The sequence below is a fragment of the Hypomesus nipponensis genome, chromosome 20 (genome assembly GCF_054491055.1).
Source record: "Hypomesus nipponensis isolate SF chromosome 20, ASM5449105v1, whole genome shotgun sequence".
Taxonomy (NCBI): Eukaryota; Metazoa; Chordata; class Actinopteri; order Osmeriformes; family Osmeridae; genus Hypomesus; species Hypomesus nipponensis.
The window spans coordinates 1,392,501-1,405,000 of NC_140380.1; the positions used below are offsets into that span (position 1 = coordinate 1,392,501).

The following is a 12,500-nucleotide window of genomic DNA, read 5'->3' on the forward strand; positions in this document are numbered from 1 at the left end:
TGTCAATTGCTAAATCTGTATATGGATAAGTAGCCTATGGTTGTCAACTTATTTCGTACGGCCATACCAGCCTGGCAACGCCCGATCTCGTCTGATCTCGGAAGCTAAGCAGGGTCGGGCCTGGTTAGTACTTGGATGGGAGACCGCCTGGGAATACCAGGTGCTGTATGCTCTTTTGCTCATTCACTTAGAAACTGACATCTTGCAATATGCACAAGTAGTCCTTCATGAAAGGGGCTGGAAGCTGTTTTCATTTTGACACGAGAGAGAGAGAGAGAGAGACTACCTTGCATTGTCAATTGCTAAATCTGTATATGGATAAGTAGCCTATGGTTGTCAACTTATTTCGTACGGCCATACCAGCCTGGCAACGCCCGATCTCGTCTGATCTCGGAAGCTAAGCAGGGTCGGGCCTGGTTAGTACTTGGATGGGAGACCGCCTGGGAATACCAGGTGCTGTATGCTCTTTTGCTCATTCACTTAGAAACTGACATCTTGCAATATGCACAAGTAGTCCTTCATGAAAGGGGCTGGAAGCTGTTTTCATTTTGACACGAGAGAGAGAGAGAGAGAGACTACCTTGCATTGTCAATGGCTAAATCTGTATATGGATAAGTAGCCTATGGTTGTCAACTTATTTCGTACGGCCATACCAGCCTGGCAACGCCCGATCTCGTCTGATCTCGGAAGCTAAGCAGGGTCGGGCCTGGTTAGTACTTGGATGGGAGACCGCCTGGGAATACCAGGTGCTGTATGCTCTTTTGCTCATTCACTTAGAAACTGACATCTTGCAATATGCACAAGTAGTCCTTCATGAAAGGGGCTGGAAACTGTTTTCATTTTGACACGAGAGAGAGAGAGAGAGAGAGAGAGAGACCACCTTGCATTGTGAATTGCTAAATCTGTATATGGATAAGTAGCCTATGGTTGTCAACTTATTTCGTACGGCCATACCAGCCTGGCAACGCCCGATCACGTCTGATCTCGGAAGCTAAGCAGGGTCGGGCCTGGTTAGTACTTGGATGGGAGACCGCCTGGGAATACCAGGTGCTGTATGCTCTTTTGCTCATTCACTTAGAAACTGACATCTTGCAATATGCACAAGTAGTCCTTCATGAAAGGGGCTGGAAGCTGTTTTCATTTTGACACGAGAGAGAGAGAGAGAGAGAGAGAGAGAGAGACTACCTTGCATTGTCAATTGCTAAATCTGTATATGGATAAGTAGCCTATGGTTGTCAACTTATTTCGTACGGCCATACCAGCCTGGCAACGCCTGATCTCGTCTGATCTCGGAAGCTAAGCAGGGTCGGGCCTGGTTAGTACTTGGATGGGAGACCGCCTGGGAATACCAGGTGCTGTATGCTCTTTTGCTCATTCACTTAGAAACTGAAATCTTGCAATATGCACAAGTAGTCCTTCATGAAAGGGGCTGGAAGCTGTTTTCATTTTGACACGAGAGAGAGAGAGAGAGACCACCTTGCATTGTCAATTGCTAAATCTGTATATGGATAAGTAGCCTATGGTTGTCAACTTATTTCGTACGGCCATACCAGCCTGGCAACGCCCGATCTCGTCTGATCTCGGAAGCTAAGCAGGGTCGGGCCTGGTTAGTACTTGGATGGGAGACCGCCTGGGAATACCAGGTGCTGTATGCTCTTTTGCTCATTCACTTAGAAACTGACATCTTGCAATATGCACAAGTAGTCCTTCATGAAAGGGGCTGGAAGCTGTTTTCATTTTGACACGAGAGAGAGAGAGAGAGACTACCTTGCATTGTCAATTGCTAAATCTGTATATGGATAAGTAGCCTATGGTTGTCAACTTATTTCGTACGGCCATACCAGCCTGGCAACGCCCGATCTCGTCTGATCTCGGAAGCTAAGCAGGGTCGGGCCTGGTTAGTACTTGGATGGGAGACCGCCTGGGAATACCAGGTGCTGTATGCTCTTTTGCTCATTCACTTAGAAACTGACATCTTGCAATATGCACAAGTAGTCCTTCATGAAAGGGGCTGGAAGCTGTTTTCATTTTGACATGAGAGAGAGAGAGAGACTACCTTGCATTGTCAATTGCTAAATCTGTATATGGATAAGTAGCCTATGGTTGTCAACTTATTTCGTACGGCCATACCAGCCTGGCAACGCCCGATCTCGTCTGATCTCGGAAGCTAAGCAGGGTCGGGCCTGGTTAGTACTTGGATGGGAGACCGCCTGGGAATACCAGGTGCTGTATGCTCTTTTGCTCATTCACTTAGAAACTGACATCTTGCAATATGCACAAGTAGTCCTTCATGAAAGGGGCTGGAAGCTGTTTTCATTTTGACACGAGAGAGAGAGAGAGAGAGAGAGAGAGAGAGAGAGAGAGAGAGAGACTACCTTGCATTGTCAATTGCTAAATCTGTATATGGATAAGTAGCCTATGGTTGTCAACTTATTTGGTACGCCATACCAGCCTGGCAACGCCCGATCTCGTCTGATCTCGGAAGCTAAGCAGGGTCGGGCCTGGTTAGTACTTGGATGGGAGACCGCCTGGGAATACCAGGTGCTGTATGCTCTTTTGCTCATTCACTTAGAAACTGACATCTTGCAATATGCACAAGTAGTCCTTCATGAAAGGGGCTGGAAGCTGTTTTCATTTTGACACGAGAGAGAGAGAGAGAGAGACTACCTTGCATTGTCAATTGCTAAATCTGTATATGGATAAGTAGCCTATGGTTGTCAACTTATTTCGTACGGCCATACCAGCCTGGCAACGCCCGATCTCGTCTGATCTCGGAAGCTAAGCAGGGTCGGGCCTGGTTAGTACTTGGATGGGAGACCGCCTGGGAATACCAGGTGCTGTATGCTCTTTTGCTCATTCACTTAGAAACTGACATCTTGCAATATGCACAAGTAGTCCTTCATGAAAGGGGCTGGAAGCTGTTTTCATTTTGACACGAGAGAGAGAGAGAGAGAGACTACCTTGCATTGTCAATTGCTAAATCTGTATATGGATAAGTAGCCTATGGTTGTCAACTTATTTCGTACGGCCATACCAGCCTGGCAACGCCCGATCTCGTCTGATCTCGGAAGCTAAGCAGGGTCGGGCCTGGTTAGTACTTGGATGGGAGACCGCCTGGGAATACCAGGTGCTGTATGCTCTTTTGCTCATTCACTTAGAAACTGACATCTTGCAATATGCACAAGTAGTCCTTCATGAAAGGGGCTGGAAGCTGTTTTCATTTTGACACGAGAGAGAGAGAGAGAGAGAGAGAGAGAGAGACTACCTTGCATTGTCAATTGCTAAATCTGTATATGGATAAGTAGCCTATGGTTGTCAACTTATTTCGTACGGCCATACCAGCCTGGCAACGCCCGATCTCGTCTGATCTCGGAAGCTAAGCAGGGTCGGGCCTGGTTAGTACTTGGATGGGAGACCGCCTGGGAATACCAGGTGCTGTATGCTCTTTTGCTCATTCACTTAGAAACTGAAATCTTGCAATATGCACAAGTAGTCCTTCATGAAAGGGGCTGGAAGCTGTTTTCATTTTGACACGAGAGAGAGAGAGAGAGAGAGAGACCACCTTGCATTGTCAATTGCTAAATCTGTATATGGATAAGTAGCCTATGGTTGTCAACTTATTTCGTACGGCCATACCAGCCTGGCAACGCCCGATCTCGTCTGATCTCGGAAGCTAAGCAGGGTCGGGCCTGGTTAGTACTTGGATGGGAGACCGCCTGGGAATACCAGGTGCTGTATGCTCTTTTGCTCATTCACTTAGAAACTGACATCTTGCAATATGCACAAGTAGTCCTTCATGAAATGGGCTGGAAGCTGTTTTCATTTTGACACGAGAGATAGAGAGAGAGAGACTACCTTGCATTGTCAATTGCTAAATCTGTATATGGATAAGTAGCCTATGGTTGTCAACTTATTTCGTACGGCCATACCAGCCTGGCAACGCCCGATCTCGTCTGATCTCGGAAGCTAAGCAGGGTCGGGCCTGGTTAGTACTTGGATGGGAGACCGCCTGGGAATACCAGGTGCTGTATGCTCTTTTGCTCATTCACTTAGAAACTGACATCTTGCAATATGCACAAGTAGTCCTTCATGAAAGGGGCTGGAAACTGTTTTCATTTTGACACGAGAGAGAGAGAGAGAGAGAGAGAGAGAGAGAGAGAGACCACCTTGCATTGTCAATTGCTAAATCTGTATATGGATAAGTAGCCTATGGTTGTCAACTTATTTCGTACGGCCATACCAGCCTGGCAACGCCCGATCTCGTCTGATCTCGGAAGCTAAGCAGGGTCGGGCCTGGTTAGTACTTGGATGGGAGACCGCCTGGGAATACCAGGTGCTGTATGCTCATTCACTTAGAAACTGAAATCTTGCAATATGCACAAGTAGTCCTTCATGAAAGGGGCTGGAAGCTGTTTTCATTTTGACACGAGAGGGAGAGAGAGAGAGAGAGAGACCACCTTGCATTGTCAATTGCTAAATCTGTATATGGATAAGTAGCCTATGGTTGTCAACTTATTTCGTACGGCCATACCAGCCTGGCAACGCCCGATCTCGTCTGATCTCGGAAGCTAAGCAGGGTTGGGCCTGGTTAGTACTTGGATGGGAGACCGCCTGGGAATACCAGGTGCTGTATGCTCTTTTGCTCATTCACTTAGAAACTGAAATCTTGCAATATGCACAAGTAGTCCTTCATGAAAGGGGCTGGAAGCTGTTTTCATTTTGACACGAGAGAGAGAGAGAGAGAGAGACTACCTTGCATTGTCAATTGCTAAATCTGTATATGGATAAGTAGCCTATGGTTGTCAACGTATTTCGTACGGCCATACCAGCCTGGCCATGCCCGATCTCGTCTGATCTCGGAAGCTAAGCAGGGTCGGGCCTGGTTAGTACTTGGATGGGAGACCGCCTGGGAATACCAGGTGCTGTATGCTCTTTTGCTCATTCACTTAGAAACTGACATCTTGCAATATGCACAAGTAGTCCTTCATGAAAGGGGCTGGAAGCTGTTTTCATTTTGACACGAGAGAGAGAGAGAGAGAGAGAGAGAGAGAGACTACCTTGCATTGTCAATTGCTAAATCTGTATATGGATAAGTAGCCTATGGTTGTCAACTTATTTCGTACGGCCATACCAGCCTGGCAACGCCTGATCTCGGAAGCTAAGCAGGGTCGGGCCTGGTTAGTACTTGGATGGGAGACCGCCTGGGAATACCAGGTGCTGTATGCTCTTTTGCTCATTCACTTAGAAACTGAAATCTTGCAATATGCACAAGTAGTCCTTCATGAAAGGGGCTGGAAGCTGTTTTCATTTTGACACGAGAGAGAGAGAGAGAGAGACCACCTTGCATTGTCAATTGCTAAATCTGTATATGGATAAGTAGCCTATGGTTGTCAACTTATTTCGTACGGCCATACCAGCCTGGCAACGCCCGATCTCGTCTGATCTCGGAAGCTAAGCAGGGTCGGGCCTGGTTAGTACTTGGATGGGAGACCGCCTGGGAATACCAGGTGCTGTATGCTCATTCACTTAGAAACTGAAATCTTGCAATATGCACAAGTAGTCCTTCATGTAAGGGGCTGGAAGCTGTTTTCATTTTGACACGAGAGGGAGAGAGAGAGACCACCTTGCATTGTCAATTGCTAAATCTGTATATGGATAAGTAGCCTATGGTTGTCAACTTATTTCGTACGGCCATACCAGCCTGGCAACGCCCGATCTCGTCTGATCTCGGAAGCTAAGCAGGGTTGGGCCTGGTTAGTACTTGGATGGGAGACCGCCTGGGAATACCAGGTGCTGTATGCTCTTTTGCTCATTCACTTAGAAACTGAAATCTTGCAATATGCACAAGTAGTCCTTCATGAAAGGGGCTGGAAGCTGTTTTCATTTTGACACGAGAGATAGAGAGAGAGAGACTACCTTGCATTGTCAATTGCTAAATCTGTATATGGATAAGTAGCCTATGGTTGTCAACTTATTTCGTACGGCCATACCAGCCTGGCAACGCCTGATCTCGGAAGCTAAGCAGGGTCGGGCCTGGTTAGTACTTGGATGGGAGACCGCCTGGGAATACCAGGTGCTGTATGCTCTTTTGCTCATTCACTTAGAAACTGACATCTTGCAATATGCACAAGTAGTCCTTCATGAAAGGGGCTGGAAACTGTTTTCATTTTGACACGAGAGAGAGAGAGAGAGAGAGACCACCTTGCATTGTCAATTGCTAAATCTGTATATGGATAAGTAGCCTATGGTTGTCAACTTATTTCGTACGGCCATACCAGCCTGGCAACGCCCGATCTCGTCTGATCTCGGAAGCTAAGCAGGGTCGGGCCTGGTTAGTACTTGGATGGGAGACCGCCTGGGAATACCAGGTGCTGTATGCTCATTCACTTAGAAACTGAAATCTTGCAATATGCACAAGTAGTCCTTCATGAAAGGGGCTGGAAGCTGTTTTCATTTTGACACGAGAGGGAGAGAGAGAGAGAGAGAGACCACCTTGCATTGTCAATTGCTAAATCTGTATATGGATAAGTAGCCTATGGTTGTCAACTTATTTGGTACGGCCATACCAGCCTGGCAACGCCCGATCTCGTCTGATCTCGGAAGCTAAGCAGGGTTGGGCCTGGTTAGTACTTGGATGGGAGACCGCCTGGGAATACCAGGTGCTGTATGCTCTTTTGCTCATTCACTTAGAAACTGAAATCTTGCAATATGCACAAGTAGTCCTTCATGAAAGGGGCTGGAAGCTGTTTTCATTTTGACACGAGAGAGAGAGAGAGAGAGAGAGAGAGACTACCTTGCATTGTCAATTGCTAAATCTGTATATGGATAAGTAGCCTATGGTTGTCAACTTATTTCGTACGGCCATACCAGCCTGGCAACGCCTGATCTCGGAAGCTAAGCAGGGTCGGGCCTGGTTAGTACTTGGATGGGAGACCGCCTGGGAATACCAGGTGCTGTATGCTCTTTTGCTCATTCACTTAGAAACTGACATCTTGCAATATGCACAAGTAGTCCTTCATGAAATGGGCTGGAAGCTGTTTTCATTTTGACACGAGAGATAGAGAGAGAGAGACTACCTTGCATTGTCAATTGCTAAATCTGTATATGGATAAGTAGCCTATGGTTGTCAACTTATTTCGTACGGCCATACCAGCCTGGCAACGCCCGATCTCGTCTGATCTCGGAAGCTAAGCAGGGTCGGGCCTGGTTAGTACTTGGATGGGAGACCGCCTGGGAATACCAGGTGCTGTATGCTCTTTTGCTCATTCACTTAGAAACTGACATCTTGCAATATGCACAAGTAGTCCTTCATGAAAGGGGCTGGAAACTGTTTTCATTTTGACACGAGAGAGAGAGAGAGAGAGAGAGAGAGAGAGAGAGAGACCACCTTGCATTGTCAATTGCTAAATCTGTATATGGATAAGTAGCCTATGGTTGTCAACTTATTTCGTACGGCCATACCAGCCTGGCAACGCCCGATCTCGTCTGATCTCGGAAGCTAAGCAGGGTCGGGCCTGGTTAGTACTTGGATGGGAGACCGCCTGGGAATACCAGGTGCTGTATGCTCATTCACTTAGAAACTGAAATCTTGCAATATGCACAAGTAGTCCTTCATGAAAGGGGCTGGAAGCTGTTTTCATTTTGACACGAGAGGGAGAGAGAGAGAGAGAGAGACCACCTTGCATTGTCAATTGCTAAATCTGTATATGGATAAGTAGCCTATGGTTGTCAACTTATTTCGTACGGCCATACCAGCCTGGCAACGCCCGATCTCGTCTGATCTCGGAAGCTAAGCAGGGTTGGGCCTGGTTAGTACTTGGATGGGAGACCGCCTGGGAATACCAGGTGCTGTATGCTCTTTTGCTCATTCACTTAGAAACTGAAATCTTGCAATATGCACAAGTAGTCCTTCATGAAAGGGGCTGGAAGCTGTTTTCATTTTGACACGAGAGAGAGAGAGAGAGAGAGAGACTACCTTGCATTGTCAATTGCTAAATCTGTATATGGATAAGTAGCCTATGGTTGTCAACGTATTTCGTACGGCCATACCAGCCTGGCCATGCCCGATCTCGTCTGATCTCGGAAGCTAAGCAGGGTCGGGCCTGGTTAGTACTTGGATGGGAGACCGCCTGGGAATACCAGGTGCTGTATGCTCTTTTGCTCATTCACTTAGAAACTGACATCTTGCAATATGCACAAGTAGTCCTTCATGAAAGGGGCTGGAAGCTGTTTTCATTTTGACACGAGAGAGAGAGAGAGAGAGAGAGAGAGAGAGACTACCTTGCATTGTCAATTGCTAAATCTGTATATGGATAAGTAGCCTATGGTTGTCAACTTATTTCGTACGGCCATACCAGCCTGGCAACGCCTGATCTCGGAAGCTAAGCAGGGTCGGGCCTGGTTAGTACTTGGATGGGAGACCGCCTGGGAATACCAGGTGCTGTATGCTCTTTTGCTCATTCACTTAGAAACTGAAATCTTGCAATATGCACAAGTAGTCCTTCATGAAAGGGGCTGGAAGCTGTTTTCATTTTGACACGAGAGAGAGAGAGAGAGAGACCACCTTGCATTGTCAATTGCTAAATCTGTATATGGATAAGTAGCCTATGGTTGTCAACTTATTTCGTACGGCCATACCAGCCTGGCAACGCCCGATCTCGTCTGATCTCGGAAGCTAAGCAGGGTCGGGCCTGGTTAGTACTTGGATGGGAGACCGCCTGGGAATACCAGGTGCTGTATGCTCATTCACTTAGAAACTGAAATCTTGCAATATGCACAAGTAGTCCTTCATGTAAGGGGCTGGAAGCTGTTTTCATTTTGACACGAGAGGGAGAGAGAGAGACCACCTTGCATTGTCAATTGCTAAATCTGTATATGGATAAGTAGCCTATGGTTGTCAACTTATTTCGTACGGCCATACCAGCCTGGCAACGCCCGATCTCGTCTGATCTCGGAAGCTAAGCAGGGTTGGGCCTGGTTAGTACTTGGATGGGAGACCGCCTGGGAATACCAGGTGCTGTATGCTCTTTTGCTCATTCACTTAGAAACTGAAATCTTGCAATATGCACAAGTAGTCCTTCATGAAAGGGGCTGGAAGCTGTTTTCATTTTGACACGAGAGATAGAGAGAGAGAGACTACCTTGCATTGTCAATTGCTAAATCTGTATATGGATAAGTAGCCTATGGTTGTCAACTTATTTCGTACGGCCATACCAGCCTGGCAACGCCTGATCTCGGAAGCTAAGCAGGGTCGGGCCTGGTTAGTACTTGGATGGGAGACCGCCTGGGAATACCAGGTGCTGTATGCTCTTTTGCTCATTCACTTAGAAACTGACATCTTGCAATATGCACAAGTAGTCCTTCATGAAAGGGGCTGGAAACTGTTTTCATTTTGACACGAGAGAGAGAGAGAGAGAGAGACCACCTTGCATTGTCAATTGCTAAATCTGTATATGGATAAGTAGCCTATGGTTGTCAACTTATTTCGTACGGCCATACCAGCCTGGCAACGCCCGATCTCGTCTGATCTCGGAAGCTAAGCAGGGTCGGGCCTGGTTAGTACTTGGATGGGAGACCGCCTGGGAATACCAGGTGCTGTATGCTCATTCACTTAGAAACTGAAATCTTGCAATATGCACAAGTAGTCCTTCATGAAAGGGGCTGGAAGCTGTTTTCATTTTGACACGAGAGGGAGAGAGAGAGAGAGAGAGACCACCTTGCATTGTCAATTGCTAAATCTGTATATGGATAAGTAGCCTATGGTTGTCAACTTATTTGGTACGGCCATACCAGCCTGGCAACGCCCGATCTCGTCTGATCTCGGAAGCTAAGCAGGGTTGGGCCTGGTTAGTACTTGGATGGGAGACCGCCTGGGAATACCAGGTGCTGTATGCTCTTTTGCTCATTCACTTAGAAACTGAAATCTTGCAATATGCACAAGTAGTCCTTCATGAAAGGGGCTGGAAGCTGTTTTCATTTTGACACGAGAGAGAGAGAGAGAGAGAGAGAGAGACTACCTTGCATTGTCAATTGCTAAATCTGTATATGGATAAGTAGCCTATGGTTGTCAACTTATTTCGTACGGCCATACCAGCCTGGCAACGCCTGATCTCGGAAGCTAAGCAGGGTCGGGCCTGGTTAGTACTTGGATGGGAGACCGCCTGGGAATACCAGGTGCTGTATGCTCTTTTGCTCATTCACTTAGAAACTGAAATCTTGCAATATGCACAAGTAGTCCTTCATGAAAGGGGCTGGAAGCTGTTTTCATTTTGACACGAGAGAGAGAGAGAGAGAGACCACCTTGCATTGTCAATTGCTAAATCTGTATATGGATAAGTAGCCTATGGTTGTCAACTTATTTCGTACGGCCATACCAGTCTGGCAACGTCTGATCTCGGAAGCTAAGCAGGGTCGGGCCTGGTTAGTACTTGGATGGGAGACCGCCTGGGAATACCAGGTGCTGTATGCTCTTTTGCTCATTCACTTAGAAACTGACATCTTGCAATATGCACAAGTAGTCCTTCATGAAAGGGGCTGGAAGCTGTTTTCATTTTGACACGAGAGAGAGAGAGAGAGAGAGAGAGAGAGAGAGAGACTACCTTGCATTGTCAATTGCTAAATCTGTATATGGATAAGTAGCCTATGGTTGTCAACTTATTTCGTACGGCCATACCAGCCTGGCAACGCCCGATCTCGTCTGATCTCGGAAGCTAAGCAGGGTCGGGCCTGGTTAGTACTTGGATGGGAGACCGCCTGGGAATACCAGGTGCTGTATGCTCTTTTGCTCATTCACTTAGAAACTGACATCTTGCAATATGCACAAGTAGTCCTTCATGAAAGGGGCTGGAAGCTGTTTTCATTTTGACACGAGAGATAGAGAGAGAGAGACTACCTTGCATTGTCAATTGCTAAATCTGTATATGGATAAGTAGCCTATGGTTGTCAACTTATTTCGTACGGCCATACCAGCCTGGCAACGCCCGATCTCGTCTGATCTCGGAAGCTAAGCAGGGTCGGGCCTGGTTAGTACTTGGATGGGAGACCGCCTGGGAATACCAGGTGCTGTATGCTCTTTTGCTCATTCACTTAGAAACTGACATCTTGCAATATGCACAAGTAGTCCTTCATGAAAGGGGCTGGAAACTGTTTTCATTTTGACACGAGAGAGAGAGAGAGAGAGAGAGAGAGAGAGACCACCTTGCATTGTCAATTGCTAAATCTGTATATGGATAAGTAGCCTATGGTTGTCAACTTATTTCGTACGGCCATACCAGCCTGGCAACGCCCGATCTCGTCTGATCTCGGAAGCTAAGCAGGGTCGGGCCTGGTTAGTACTTGGATGGGAGACCGCCTGGGAATACCAGGTGCTGTATGCTCATTCACTTAGAAACTGAAATCTTGCAATATGCACAAGTAGTCCTTCATGAAAGGGGCTGGAAGCTGTTTTCATTTTGACACGAGAGGGAGAGAGAGAGAGAGAGAGACCACCTTGCATTGTCAATTGCTAAATCTGTATATGGATAAGTAGCCTATGGTTGTCAACTTATTTCGTACGGCCATACCAGCCTGGCAACGCCCGATCTCGTCTGATCTCGGAAGCTAAGCAGGGTTGGGCCTGGTTAGTACTTGGATGGGAGACCGCCTGGGAATACCAGGTGCTGTATGCTCTTTTGCTCATTCACTTAGAAACTGAAATCTTGCAATATGCACAAGTAGTCCTTCATGAAAGGGGCTGGAAGCTGTTTTCATTTTGACACGAGAGAGAGAGAGAGAGAGAGAGACTACCTTGCATTGTCAATTGCTAAATCTGTATATGGATAAGTAGCCTATGGTTGTCAACGTATTTCGTACGGCCATACCAGCCTGGCCATGCCCGATCTCGTCTGATCTCGGAAGCTAAGCAGGGTCGGGCCTGGTTAGTACTTGGATGGGAGACCGCCTGGGAATACCAGGTGCTGTATGCTCTTTTCTCATTCACTTAGAAACTGACATCTTGCAATATGCACAAGTAGTCCTTCATGAAAGGGGCTGGAAGCTGTTTTCATTTTGACACGAGAGAGAGAGAGAGAGAGAGAGAGAGAGAGACTACCTTGCATTGTCAATTGCTAAATCTGTATATGGATAAGTAGCCTATGGTTGTCAACTTATTTCGTACGGCCATACCAGCCTGGCAACGCCTGATCTCGGAAGCTAAGCAGGGTCGGGCCTGGTTAGTACTTGGATGGGAGACCGCCTGGGAATACCAGGTGCTGTATGCTCTTTTGCTCATTCACTTAGAAACTGAAATCTTGCAATATGCACAAGTAGTCCTTCATGAAAGGGGCTGGAAGCTGTTTTCATTTTGACACGAGAGAGAGAGAGAGAGAGAGAGACCACCTTGCATTGTCAATTGCTAAATCTGTATATGGATAAGTAGCCTATGGTTGTCAACTTATTTCGTATGGCCATACCAGCCTGGCAACGCCCGATCTCGTCTGATCTCGGAAGCTAAGCAGGGTCGG

General features: G+C 47.0%; 34 non-coding genes and 9 pseudogenes across 34 annotated transcripts in view; all 43 read left to right on the forward strand.

Moving 5' to 3' along the window:
* Positions 1-53: 53 nt before the first annotated feature.
* On the forward strand, positions 54-172 carry LOC146242723 (5S ribosomal RNA). The gene has a single exon (XR_014737413.1). It is a non-coding gene; the product is annotated as a 5S ribosomal RNA (ribosomal RNA).
* A 174-nt stretch (positions 173-346) lies between these two features.
* Positions 347-465, forward strand: LOC146242724 (5S ribosomal RNA). The gene has a single exon (XR_014737414.1). It is a non-coding gene; the product is annotated as a 5S ribosomal RNA (ribosomal RNA).
* A 174-nt stretch (positions 466-639) lies between these two features.
* LOC146242725 (5S ribosomal RNA) lies at positions 640-758 on the forward strand. Its single transcript, XR_014737415.1, has one exon. It is a non-coding gene; the product is annotated as a 5S ribosomal RNA (ribosomal RNA).
* A 182-nt stretch (positions 759-940) lies between these two features.
* Positions 941-1,059, forward strand: LOC146242726 (5S ribosomal RNA). The gene has a single exon (XR_014739173.1). It is a non-coding gene; the product is annotated as a 5S ribosomal RNA (ribosomal RNA).
* Positions 1,060-1,245: 186 nt separating this feature from the next.
* LOC146242727 (5S ribosomal RNA) lies at positions 1,246-1,364 on the forward strand. The gene has a single exon (XR_014740045.1). It is a non-coding gene; the product is annotated as a 5S ribosomal RNA (ribosomal RNA).
* A 172-nt stretch (positions 1,365-1,536) lies between these two features.
* Positions 1,537-1,655, forward strand: LOC146242728 (5S ribosomal RNA). The gene has a single exon (XR_014737417.1). It is a non-coding gene; the product is annotated as a 5S ribosomal RNA (ribosomal RNA).
* Positions 1,656-1,827: 172 nt separating this feature from the next.
* Positions 1,828-1,946, forward strand: LOC146242729 (5S ribosomal RNA). The gene has a single exon (XR_014737419.1). It is a non-coding gene; the product is annotated as a 5S ribosomal RNA (ribosomal RNA).
* A 170-nt stretch (positions 1,947-2,116) lies between these two features.
* Positions 2,117-2,235, forward strand: LOC146242730 (5S ribosomal RNA). The gene has a single exon (XR_014737420.1). It is a non-coding gene; the product is annotated as a 5S ribosomal RNA (ribosomal RNA).
* A 200-nt stretch (positions 2,236-2,435) lies between these two features.
* LOC146242731 (5S ribosomal RNA) lies at positions 2,436-2,553 on the forward strand (annotated as a pseudogene).
* A 174-nt stretch (positions 2,554-2,727) lies between these two features.
* On the forward strand, positions 2,728-2,846 carry LOC146242732 (5S ribosomal RNA). Its single transcript, XR_014737421.1, has one exon. It is a non-coding gene; the product is annotated as a 5S ribosomal RNA (ribosomal RNA).
* A 174-nt stretch (positions 2,847-3,020) lies between these two features.
* On the forward strand, positions 3,021-3,139 carry LOC146242733 (5S ribosomal RNA). Its single transcript, XR_014737422.1, has one exon. It is a non-coding gene; the product is annotated as a 5S ribosomal RNA (ribosomal RNA).
* A 186-nt stretch (positions 3,140-3,325) lies between these two features.
* On the forward strand, positions 3,326-3,444 carry LOC146242734 (5S ribosomal RNA). The gene has a single exon (XR_014737423.1). It is a non-coding gene; the product is annotated as a 5S ribosomal RNA (ribosomal RNA).
* Positions 3,445-3,622: 178 nt separating this feature from the next.
* LOC146242735 (5S ribosomal RNA) lies at positions 3,623-3,741 on the forward strand. Its single transcript, XR_014737425.1, has one exon. It is a non-coding gene; the product is annotated as a 5S ribosomal RNA (ribosomal RNA).
* Positions 3,742-3,915: 174 nt separating this feature from the next.
* On the forward strand, positions 3,916-4,034 carry LOC146242736 (5S ribosomal RNA). The gene has a single exon (XR_014737426.1). It is a non-coding gene; the product is annotated as a 5S ribosomal RNA (ribosomal RNA).
* A 192-nt stretch (positions 4,035-4,226) lies between these two features.
* Positions 4,227-4,345, forward strand: LOC146242737 (5S ribosomal RNA). Its single transcript, XR_014737428.1, has one exon. It is a non-coding gene; the product is annotated as a 5S ribosomal RNA (ribosomal RNA).
* Positions 4,346-4,517: 172 nt separating this feature from the next.
* On the forward strand, positions 4,518-4,636 carry LOC146242738 (5S ribosomal RNA). Its single transcript, XR_014737700.1, has one exon. It is a non-coding gene; the product is annotated as a 5S ribosomal RNA (ribosomal RNA).
* Positions 4,637-4,812: 176 nt separating this feature from the next.
* Positions 4,813-4,931, forward strand: LOC146242739 (5S ribosomal RNA). The gene has a single exon (XR_014740388.1). It is a non-coding gene; the product is annotated as a 5S ribosomal RNA (ribosomal RNA).
* Positions 4,932-5,117: 186 nt separating this feature from the next.
* On the forward strand, positions 5,118-5,226 carry LOC146242740 (5S ribosomal RNA; annotated as a pseudogene).
* Positions 5,227-5,400: 174 nt separating this feature from the next.
* LOC146242741 (5S ribosomal RNA) lies at positions 5,401-5,519 on the forward strand. The gene has a single exon (XR_014737429.1). It is a non-coding gene; the product is annotated as a 5S ribosomal RNA (ribosomal RNA).
* Positions 5,520-5,683: 164 nt separating this feature from the next.
* Positions 5,684-5,802, forward strand: LOC146242742 (5S ribosomal RNA). The gene has a single exon (XR_014737712.1). It is a non-coding gene; the product is annotated as a 5S ribosomal RNA (ribosomal RNA).
* Positions 5,803-5,976: 174 nt separating this feature from the next.
* LOC146242743 (5S ribosomal RNA) lies at positions 5,977-6,085 on the forward strand (annotated as a pseudogene).
* A 176-nt stretch (positions 6,086-6,261) lies between these two features.
* On the forward strand, positions 6,262-6,380 carry LOC146242744 (5S ribosomal RNA). Its single transcript, XR_014737430.1, has one exon. It is a non-coding gene; the product is annotated as a 5S ribosomal RNA (ribosomal RNA).
* A 172-nt stretch (positions 6,381-6,552) lies between these two features.
* Positions 6,553-6,671, forward strand: LOC146242745 (5S ribosomal RNA). The gene has a single exon (XR_014740401.1). It is a non-coding gene; the product is annotated as a 5S ribosomal RNA (ribosomal RNA).
* Positions 6,672-6,853: 182 nt separating this feature from the next.
* LOC146242746 (5S ribosomal RNA) lies at positions 6,854-6,962 on the forward strand (annotated as a pseudogene).
* Positions 6,963-7,136: 174 nt separating this feature from the next.
* Positions 7,137-7,255, forward strand: LOC146242747 (5S ribosomal RNA). Its single transcript, XR_014737432.1, has one exon. It is a non-coding gene; the product is annotated as a 5S ribosomal RNA (ribosomal RNA).
* Positions 7,256-7,447: 192 nt separating this feature from the next.
* LOC146242748 (5S ribosomal RNA) lies at positions 7,448-7,566 on the forward strand. Its single transcript, XR_014737433.1, has one exon. It is a non-coding gene; the product is annotated as a 5S ribosomal RNA (ribosomal RNA).
* Positions 7,567-7,738: 172 nt separating this feature from the next.
* LOC146242749 (5S ribosomal RNA) lies at positions 7,739-7,857 on the forward strand. Its single transcript, XR_014737725.1, has one exon. It is a non-coding gene; the product is annotated as a 5S ribosomal RNA (ribosomal RNA).
* A 178-nt stretch (positions 7,858-8,035) lies between these two features.
* Positions 8,036-8,154, forward strand: LOC146242750 (5S ribosomal RNA). The gene has a single exon (XR_014740390.1). It is a non-coding gene; the product is annotated as a 5S ribosomal RNA (ribosomal RNA).
* A 186-nt stretch (positions 8,155-8,340) lies between these two features.
* LOC146242751 (5S ribosomal RNA) lies at positions 8,341-8,449 on the forward strand (annotated as a pseudogene).
* A 174-nt stretch (positions 8,450-8,623) lies between these two features.
* On the forward strand, positions 8,624-8,742 carry LOC146242752 (5S ribosomal RNA). Its single transcript, XR_014737434.1, has one exon. It is a non-coding gene; the product is annotated as a 5S ribosomal RNA (ribosomal RNA).
* Positions 8,743-8,906: 164 nt separating this feature from the next.
* Positions 8,907-9,025, forward strand: LOC146242753 (5S ribosomal RNA). The gene has a single exon (XR_014737737.1). It is a non-coding gene; the product is annotated as a 5S ribosomal RNA (ribosomal RNA).
* Positions 9,026-9,199: 174 nt separating this feature from the next.
* Positions 9,200-9,308, forward strand: LOC146242754 (5S ribosomal RNA; annotated as a pseudogene).
* Positions 9,309-9,484: 176 nt separating this feature from the next.
* On the forward strand, positions 9,485-9,603 carry LOC146242755 (5S ribosomal RNA). The gene has a single exon (XR_014737435.1). It is a non-coding gene; the product is annotated as a 5S ribosomal RNA (ribosomal RNA).
* A 172-nt stretch (positions 9,604-9,775) lies between these two features.
* On the forward strand, positions 9,776-9,894 carry LOC146242756 (5S ribosomal RNA). The gene has a single exon (XR_014740402.1). It is a non-coding gene; the product is annotated as a 5S ribosomal RNA (ribosomal RNA).
* Positions 9,895-10,076: 182 nt separating this feature from the next.
* Positions 10,077-10,185, forward strand: LOC146242757 (5S ribosomal RNA; annotated as a pseudogene).
* Positions 10,186-10,359: 174 nt separating this feature from the next.
* On the forward strand, positions 10,360-10,468 carry LOC146242758 (5S ribosomal RNA; annotated as a pseudogene).
* A 190-nt stretch (positions 10,469-10,658) lies between these two features.
* On the forward strand, positions 10,659-10,777 carry LOC146242759 (5S ribosomal RNA). The gene has a single exon (XR_014737436.1). It is a non-coding gene; the product is annotated as a 5S ribosomal RNA (ribosomal RNA).
* Positions 10,778-10,951: 174 nt separating this feature from the next.
* LOC146242760 (5S ribosomal RNA) lies at positions 10,952-11,070 on the forward strand. Its single transcript, XR_014737437.1, has one exon. It is a non-coding gene; the product is annotated as a 5S ribosomal RNA (ribosomal RNA).
* Positions 11,071-11,256: 186 nt separating this feature from the next.
* LOC146242761 (5S ribosomal RNA) lies at positions 11,257-11,375 on the forward strand. Its single transcript, XR_014737439.1, has one exon. It is a non-coding gene; the product is annotated as a 5S ribosomal RNA (ribosomal RNA).
* A 172-nt stretch (positions 11,376-11,547) lies between these two features.
* LOC146242762 (5S ribosomal RNA) lies at positions 11,548-11,666 on the forward strand. The gene has a single exon (XR_014737749.1). It is a non-coding gene; the product is annotated as a 5S ribosomal RNA (ribosomal RNA).
* A 178-nt stretch (positions 11,667-11,844) lies between these two features.
* On the forward strand, positions 11,845-11,963 carry LOC146242763 (5S ribosomal RNA). Its single transcript, XR_014740391.1, has one exon. It is a non-coding gene; the product is annotated as a 5S ribosomal RNA (ribosomal RNA).
* A 185-nt stretch (positions 11,964-12,148) lies between these two features.
* LOC146242764 (5S ribosomal RNA) lies at positions 12,149-12,257 on the forward strand (annotated as a pseudogene).
* A 178-nt stretch (positions 12,258-12,435) lies between these two features.
* LOC146242765 (5S ribosomal RNA) overlaps positions 12,436-12,500 on the forward strand; it is a 119-nt gene continuing 54 nt past the window's right edge. Inside the window, exon 1 of the ribosomal RNA XR_014739456.1 lies at positions 12,436-12,500. This exon is cut by the window's right edge and continues 54 nt beyond it. This is a non-coding gene — a ribosomal RNA (5S ribosomal RNA).